This window comes from Xenopus laevis, chromosome 5S (assembly GCF_017654675.1).
Source record: "Xenopus laevis strain J_2021 chromosome 5S, Xenopus_laevis_v10.1, whole genome shotgun sequence".
Classification (NCBI taxonomy): Eukaryota; Metazoa; Chordata; class Amphibia; order Anura; family Pipidae; genus Xenopus; species Xenopus laevis.
The window spans coordinates 96418151-96427839 of NC_054380.1; positions in this window are offsets into that span (position 1 = coordinate 96418151).

Below are 9689 nucleotides of genomic sequence, written 5' to 3' on the forward strand. Positions count from 1 at the left end.
AATTGTTTCATTGACCGTTAGGCAACGGGATATGACTAGTAGTGATTGACTTGCTTTAGTTCTATAGTCATTTACTTCCTCTCTCTCTTTCCTCTCCCTCCTTTCCTCCTCCTTTCTCTGCAAATAGTGCAGGGTTTGTAGAAATAAATATACATGTATATGGGATGGGACATCTGAATGTTTAATACTTTATTGCTTTTTTGCTTTATTTATATTAGATATTATATACACTTACATTATTATGCTTTCAGTTTTTTTGTTTTTTTGTTTTTGATTTATTTATTAAACTATTAATATTTTTCTCCGATACTTTTCTTCTTTGTTCTCCCAGCTTACAATGTCTAATTTAGTTGGATTGTTAACTTACTAAATTATTATTTTGATGTGGTAATTTAATCTTTATTTTTGGCATTGTAATACATGTTTGACAGATTGATATCTGGATATACCTTTGCTTGTATGGACTGCATAACAGCCTCACTACTAATATATATTATTATCTGATAATTTACATCCCTTTATCGTGTGCTAGTGCACGCTTCTATGTGATCTTTTTAACCAGGTGTTTCTTTTTTGATCTTAATGATAACTGCTATATTAGTGTGAGCCCAGTAGGGGGCACCTATGCTTCTGATGAAGTGACTCAGAGGTCACGAAACGCGTCAAGCACATCCCCTGCCCGCTTGTGATTTTAGAAGGATTCTCAATAAAGCATGTACGATTTTATTAAGATGGTTTCCACACGATGACTCAGTTTGTCCGGTGAAGTTCCTTTCCTATTCCTTGAAGTGTTTGCAAGCCGCGGCCAGAGCGGCCCCCTTTGGGATATACCAGCGTGCAGATCACCTGTTCAAGGGCGCTCCCGACCGGCTACAGACTGCTCCTAACCCCCATATTGTGCTCAGCTAAATAGCCTGACTATCTGTCACTCCTAGAATGACCTATGACAGTGATTAGCCTATCCTTGCTAGACCTGATCTGTCTAGGTCCCACTTTCTCCTTCCTGCCTGCTCAGATAAGGAGATGAGGCATTTGCTTCTGTTCATCGAAACAGAGCATTAATGAAGATGGGCCCAATTTTGGAAGATCATACCTGGCATATATATATATATATATATAGGATTTCAATACATTCCACAAGTAACCAAAGGTCTAAGAAATGCATCAAATTTTTCTTTAAAGGAGAGCTAAACCCTAGCCCCTTCCACCCCTCCACTGCCTGCTCCACCCCCCCCTCCAAGCTTTCTGCCTGCAGCACCTATTGCTTTTAAAAGCCTCCCTGTATCTTGACCTGCTATAAATCTGCAGAGTTGTGCATTGGAGTTTAAATGTGCCATCTTCTGTCTGTCTCTGATCCTCTTCTTTTAGAGCGGTGACACGAATCTTAGAGGGTTAAATAGGATTTTAAGAAATAACCATTTTTAGCTAGTGTGTAGGTCAGGCATCCCCAACCCTTTTAACCTGTGAGCCATATTCAAATGTAAAAAAAATGTTGTAGAACAACATAGCCCCTGGGGTGCCAAAATATGGGCTGTGATTAACTATTGCTGGGAATTAAAAAAAGCACCTGCTTTGAGCCACTAGTTGAGGATCACTGGTCTAGGTGGTTTGATGTACCTTCCATGGCCATTTGTACATCCAAATACTTGGATAATGTATCATGTTTGCATTTTTAATACTTCATTTGAATGCTCATATGGGAGTTATTGAAATTCAAGTTTGTATGGGGAAAAAATGGGCAGAAAAAATGCAAAATACAAAGATACAAATTCCGAAAAAACACATGCAATTTTTCTTTTTGTTTTTTCTCAAGCAGTACCTAGTTAAAGAATTTTCTTTTTTTGGGAAAAAAACTTGCACACAAGTGAGAATCACATTGTTCCAATAAGGCTAAAACACTTGAATGTTTTAAGAAACTGGGGAAACAAATTAAAGTTGGTAGAGAATATTCCCATTGACTTCTATACAATATTATCAATATTGTTTTCTTTCTTTATGAAATCCTGACTATTTAATCTATCAGAAAATACTTGCAATTTTTATTGCACCCATGTTTCTTTTGCTGCATTTTTTTTGAATTGAGAAAAAGACACTAACTTGACTTTGGATAAATGAGCCCCTTAGTCTTCAATTTTCACAGCTGACCTTCAGATTCACAGGCTGAAAAAAATCACAATAACTACGAATCCTTAAAATGCAGAATTTATTTTAATGAAGCCAATAGCCAACAGTTCAAGATATTTTATTTTTTGACATTTATTAAAAATGATTACATTAAAAATACATAATACTTTGAAATACAAATGCACAGCACTATTGCAATATATATATATATATATATATATATATATATATATATATATATATATATATATATATATATATATATATATATATATATATATATATATATATATATATATATACATAACTTTATAAAGTCCTTAAAAATAAGGTTATCTGGAAGACCTGTGCTAAAGTTACCTGATTGAATCTCTGCTACTAACTTCTGGCAGAACTCAAAGTACTGTAAACAGGTCTGGAAAGAAGGAAATGCCTTTAATGTGTTCATCTAAAAAGTTCAACTACCCCATACAGAGTTGATAACCTAAAGGGATAAAAATCAGTGAAGCAGTACCTGATGCACATTGCAGAGCACAGCATGATGCTGCAAGCAGAACATGCTGCGCACAGAGCCACAACATACTGTACCTGGTATTATATTTGAAAAACACAGACCATTAACTATTTTTGAAGAAACATTACAGCTTTGACATTATTACGATTGCTCCATATATTCTGCTGCTGTTATAAATATGCATCACAATCATTTAAATATTTGCCATGTTGGGAAAAGAAACAGAAACTCATAAATCAATGAGGCGGCCTGGATTTAGAGCAAAACGGAAAGGATGGATTAAAATTGACTGATTTTTGGTTGGAGCAGAGCAGGAATTAATGATGAGGTGGATGTAGCCTCAGTAATGCACCTGGTCTCATAAAGCCTGTTCCTTGATATACAGTAAAGTATCTTTTAACTGAAAAGGCATTGAAACTTTAATATTTTCATTGACTGACCCTTGCACTTCAGGATAAAGTATATCTCAGTTATAGGGCCACAATAAAACTAACCACATGAACACTTTTAAGACATAAATATGTACACAATGATATGCTACTTTCCCATGTAAACTGTGATGAACTTCTTTATTATATAGACTCTAAGCTTCCATACATGTTTACCAATAAACAGGGTTTTTTACACAAAATCATAAAAACATAAAACATGGTTCCTGGAGCTATTTGATTCTCTTCTATGATTTGGTTCCTCCTCAAGTAGTCATGTCGTGTGTGCCCAAAGTTGCAGAATTAATAAAAGCAGGTCAGGACACTTTAAAGGGATCCTGTCATGGGAAAAAAAAAATTTTTCAAAATGAATCAGCTAATAGTGCTGCTCCAGCAGAATTCTGCACTGAAATCCATTTCTCAAAAGAGCAAACAGATTTTTTTTATATTCAATTTTGAAGTCTGACATGGGGCTAGACATTTTGTCAATTTCTCAGCTGCCCCTGGTCATGTGACTTGTGCCTGCACTTTAGGAGAGAAATGCTTTCTGGCAGGCTGCTGTTTTTCCATCTCAATGTAACTGAATGTGTCTCAGTGGGACATGGGTTTTTACTATTGAGTGTTGTTCTTAGATCTACCAGGCAGCTGTTATCTTGTGTTAGGGAGCTGTTATCTGGTTACCTTTGTTCTTTTGTTTGGCTGCTGGGGGGGGGGGAAAGGGAGGGGGTGATATCACTCCAACTTGCAGTACAGCAGTAAAGAGTGATTGAAGTTTATCAGAGCACAAGTCACATGACTTGGGGCAGCTGGGAAATTGACAATATGTCTAGCCCCATGTCGGATTTCAAAATTTAATATAAAAAAATCTGTTCTTTTGAGAAATGGATTTAAGTGCAGGATTCTGCTGGAGCAGCACTATTAACTGATTCATTTTGAATTTTTTTTCCCATGACAGTATCCCTTTAAATAAACACTATCACCTTTTAGTTATTATTAATATATAGACTATAGCTCAACAAAGAGTAATTCAGGACATACTTTACATTATGCAGATTATTGTACCTGCTCAGTGTTATCTTCATTATTGTAATGAAGATCCTTGAAGTGCTACAAAGTTTTTTCACCTGTGTTAGTGCTAGTAAATCCTTGCACTAAAATGTAAACATGGAAAATTATTAAGTATGTATGATACATGGCTGATTAGTTTTAGGTCATTTATGTCTGCAGGTGCAGTTGCAAGGTTGTACAGTAAATACAGGTGCATAAAAAATCCCAATCATTAAAGGTAGTTGTGTCAAAAGGTGTTCATTGCCCTCCAATATAGTTGCATTCTGTGACACTGCCCTCCTCTTGCCTCCCGTAACTGACACAGGGGAACCCTCACAGTGGCCTGTGTAAAGGGGATGCACCTGTCAATCTTGCAATGGAAATTACGGTATGCCAAATTTTCAATGCTATTACATCTGAATCAATGTCTAGTCGAGAGCACAGTTGCACAAATCTTTCAGTAACTAGAAATTCTATTAAATTACAAAAGTTTAGAGAAACACCTATTTTCCATTAATATTTTAACAAATGATCTATTCATTTATCATGTTGTGATGAGTATTATGGAGCAATCTCTGCCATCTGTAATAGGCACATGCAATGCGCTTTCATTTCTATTTCTTTACTTTGCACCCAGAAATTTTCACTCTCCTAGAAAAACGAATGGATCCATATTACCAACGGATGATCTTTTATAATGTACAAGTGCTCAGCATTTTGAGACACCAGAACCAGTCTTTGTGCCATTTGCAATAGAGAGTACCAAAGACACTGCACACTTTAAGGGGGTTATTTACTAAAGTCTGGTCGTTTTTTTTTTTTTTTAAAAAAACGCAATTTTTTAGGATTAATTAAAGTCGATGCTGCAAAAAGTCTGAATCTGAAAATCCTCCATCTCAGACCTGCCAAGGTTATATGGGAGTTAATGGGAGAGTTTCCTATCCTATTTCGAAGTTTCTGTGGTCTACGCTGGAAATAGTCCAAAAATCAGACTATTTTGGCTTTTTTGGGCAAACATCTCCAAAATTCTGGCTTTTCTGGAAAAAGGCAGAAAAAATTGTGCGATTCAGGAAAAACCTCTGAAAAAATCGTACGATTCAGGTTTTCACTAGATTTATTCCCCTGATCTGATAATATTGTGCTTTTTTACTAATAAATAATTTAGACTGTAAGCACTATGGGGAAGGGTCCTCCATCCTTTTGTCTCCTTGACACTGAGCACTTAATCTGTATTGTAATTATATTTTATATTTATGTGAATGGTATTTCTAATAATGCACTTATTGTTACTTATTATTGCCGTGACCCCTTGTTTGTTACTACTTACTTATTGTTTTGCTGTACAATGATTTGCCCTCAAGGAGCGCTATACAAATAAAAATATACATACTTGAATAAGGTCAAATCATGGATTCTAGTTTGATCTGACTTTTTGATTTTAAAAAATACAAAAAATTGGGATTTTGATAAATAAGCCCCTATTATACATAAAAAACATTGGAAATACAAATATGGGATGTCTCATCTGGAAACCCATTATCCAGAAAGCCATCTCACATATGAGCAAATTATTCATGTTTTTAATGATTTTGTTCTTCTCTGTAGTACTAAAATGGTACCTTGTACTTTATGGTAGCTAAGCTGTGTTGTGGAAATTCAGTTACTAAAGAACATTTGAGGTAAAAGATGAAGTTTATTGGACACAAGTTCTGTGGATGCTGAACTCACAAAGAGTCATAACCCTGAACAAAGGAATCACAGAACAATCACAGAACAATCACAGAACAATCACAGAATTACCAGTAGGACAGCATAGAGATATTGCTCCACAGCACAGAAAAACAAAGAACTTATCTTATAGACAATCAGGTGGTTCTGTCTCAGGACCAGGGTACTTGTGACCAAGGCTAGCTTGAGAACAAGATCCAAGTCAGGGGCTTACACGGGATCCCGCATACACAGAATTTTGTTCTCTTTAAGCTTTATTAAATTTCATGTTTAATTTTTTTTAGCTGAATTAAGGTATTAAGCATTTAATGTAAATTACCGAATGGTCCCTTATCCAGAAAACTGAGAAATAATTTCCAGTTTCCTTATCCAGAAAACACAGCTCCTGACCATTCTAGATAATAGACACATGTACATGTATTTGTGTACACTCACTTGCATATTTTAGTTAGCACAATTTAACTGTGGTATCCTGATGTATAAAAGGGAGGTTAAAGTTTTTTAATGACATTTCCTAACTTTAAACAAATGAGGAACCAAAATGAGATGATATTTGCCTGACTAGCCTATTCAAGTAGTGCTAATGCTTTCATCTGGGTTCAGACCAGAGATGGGATCATAAAAGGAGCTTAAGGTGGCCCTACATGGGCAGATTTTATCTGCCGATTTTGGCCCTTTAGATTGCGTTGGCATTTTATCTGACCTCTGATGGGCCCATCCGGCCATATCTAGCCAAAAATTGTCCAGATGTCGTTCAGGCATGTTTGATTTTTTCCTTTGGATTGGGAACTATGTCGACTAGTTGATATGGTTCTTGCTCTGATGCTTGTATACCCACCATTGTAATCCAATCGTTTAGTCATTGGGTCAACAATCAGATTATTGTCCACTTTAGGTGGGCAGATAAGGGAAACATCTGTTTGTTTGGTAACCTCGCTAAACAAGCAGCTCTTATAGTGTATTGCTGCCTTCCACAAACCTGTCAGGAGAAGAATTCATCAACAGCCTTATATAAAAAAAAATTCTAACCAGATATCTGGCTGTGCAGATCATTTTGCAACAATTTGAACAATCTAATTTGGCCCATGAACAGGTATAGGATCTGTTATCTGGCATGTTTGAGACTTCAGGTTTTGTGCATAAGGAATCGTAATATGGAACTATGGATATGGCTATTAAAAAACATTTAATCATTAAAGGATAGTGTTGCCACCAATACGGATTTATGCAGCTTAGTGTCAATGAAGTACAACACACTGTTTTATTATTACAAAGAAAAGTGAAATCGATAAAAAATTATGTCAATATGATGTCCCCATATTTCTAAGCTTCTGAGGAATGGATTTCTGGATAACAGGTCCCATAACTGTCCACATTTAAGCTTAAATATTAGCTCCCTAATCACACATACCGTTCAGTGAGACATACAGACCAATATACAAATAACCATTTCCCGTGACAGCAGAATATCTGATGAAACTAGCAACTCAAAAAAAACTTCATAAATCTCTTTTTTAATAGTTTTATAATATTTTTCTGCAACTGAAATATTATTAGTAATGTTTAATTATCTCTTACCATAAAAATCAAGTTAATTTTCTGATTTAATGATATTGCTCTAGCAGATATGCTGATTTACATAAATAAATTGTAAGTAACCATTTTTGGCTTACAGCCAGAATGGAAAGGGACTAAAGACTTTCTGACTTTGTCTTACAAATCAAGACACAAGCTACTAGTCTGGCAGTGAAGCGCAGTAATTGTATAAGTACTTTTCAATTATTTTCTTCACTTTAAAGAGAAGAATAATCAATATAACATGGCCCAATATTTTGCATTATTCTACCATGTTGCTTTTACCTAATACATACATATGTGTACAAATACATATGTCTAGTCGGTTTCCAAAGATTTGGATATCTGAAAATATTGCCAAAGCAAAACCTCAGGTTAAATGGCACTTTATAGCAGAAGTTTTGCCTATTTGCTGTCTAGTAATAACTGGTATAAATCAACCTCTGATTATTTAAGGTTTACCAGTACCCTTTTCACACTTTGATAATTTATTCCTGTATAAAGGCGTGGTTGTTTCTGCAAACAACTAGTCACAGTTTTCATATGTAACGTATATATTTTCCAAGCATATTCACATGTATTCTATTGACTGAAGTTTATGCTTTAATAAATGGTTATATGTACCTCCTCCATTTAAAGACGTCCTTTTGATCAAAGTGTGCAATTTTATTGGCATATGTATCATTATGTATAATAGGTGATTTTAACTGTACATTAGACTCCTTAATGGATCAACAAGGTTCTCCGATATCTGTAAGTTCACCATTAACCACCATCTGGGAATGACAGAGATTTGGTTGAATGAGGAATCCTAATATTAGACAGTTTCCTGTTACTCTGCCTCATTTAAAACTATGTTCAGAATTTATTTAGTGCTGGCTTCTATAAGATTTTTTTCAATGGAATACTTGTGAAGAATCTATGATCATACACTTGTAATACTTTGTATACAAGTTTTCATAGCTCCATGTAAATAGATATTAAATCGTTGGTGGCTCTCAGTTGAAGAAACAATATAGATGGTTTTGTGCGATTCTGGCAAGATAATCTGGATACTGTGCCACTACCAATATGCTTGGATGTGTCAACCATGGGGAAAAGGTTGGTAAATGAGATTTAATTAGTATCAAACAAACTAGTGGAGGAGCTTGAAAGACCTATTATAGTTGAGGAGATATCATTGGCATTAAATGTGCTATTAGGCAAAGCTCTGGGTCCTGATGCACTGCCAGTGGAATGGTATAGGACAGTAGCCAGTTCAGTTTTTCCAATATTGCAAAGTGTCTACCAGAATACGTTTTCCAGAGGTAGGCTTTCATCTGCAATGTATGAGGCAGTAATAATTCTTATTTTTAAAGAATAACTCTGAGCTGCTGTGGTACTTATTGTCCAATATCATTTTTAAATGTTGGTGCTAAAATGTTGTCTAAAGTTATATCTGACAGACTAAAGCAGTGGCTAGCATTGTTAACCCAGACCAGGCTAACTTTATGCCAGGTAAGTCTAAGACTTATAACATATGAAGGCTTTATAAAAATCTGAAAGTTGGGCATGATAATAAGGGTGTAAAAGTCATTGCATCATTGAACTGAGCTAAAGCATTTGACACCATAGAGTGGGCCTATTTATGGGCAGTACTTAGGATCTTTGGCCCTAAATGTATTGCCTGGATAAAGCTATTATAAAAAGTCCCAGTTGCACCAGGTCCAGGTTAATAATGGGTTGTTGCAATCTTTTGAATTTGGGCAAGGTACTAGACAGGGGTGCCCTCTTTCCCCATTCTTTTTTGCATTGGCAATAGAACCCCAAGCACAAATATGCAGATCTAAATAAATTATGGGTTTAATGTTACAGTCAGTACAGGAGAAGATGTCTCTATGCAAATGATATCTTATTGTTTCTTGAAGATCCAGGAAATAACTTCAAGAAACAATGTATGTGGTGAATAGTTTTGGTACCTTTTCTGGTCTAAAAAAAAATTGGGAGAAGTCAGTGGTTGTTGCAGTTGATAATATTAAGGATATCTCAGCATACAGTTAGGTTCATAAATATTTGGACAGAGACAACTTTTTTTTCTAATTTTGGTTCTGTACATTACCACAATGAATTTTAAATGAAACAACTCAGATGCAGTTGAACTGCAGACTTTCAGCTTTAATTTAGTGGGTTGAATAAAAAGATTGCATAAAATGTGAGTAACTAAAGCCTTTTTAACACAATCACTTAATTCCAGGGGCTCAAAAGTAATTGGACAAATTAAAAACTATAAAAAA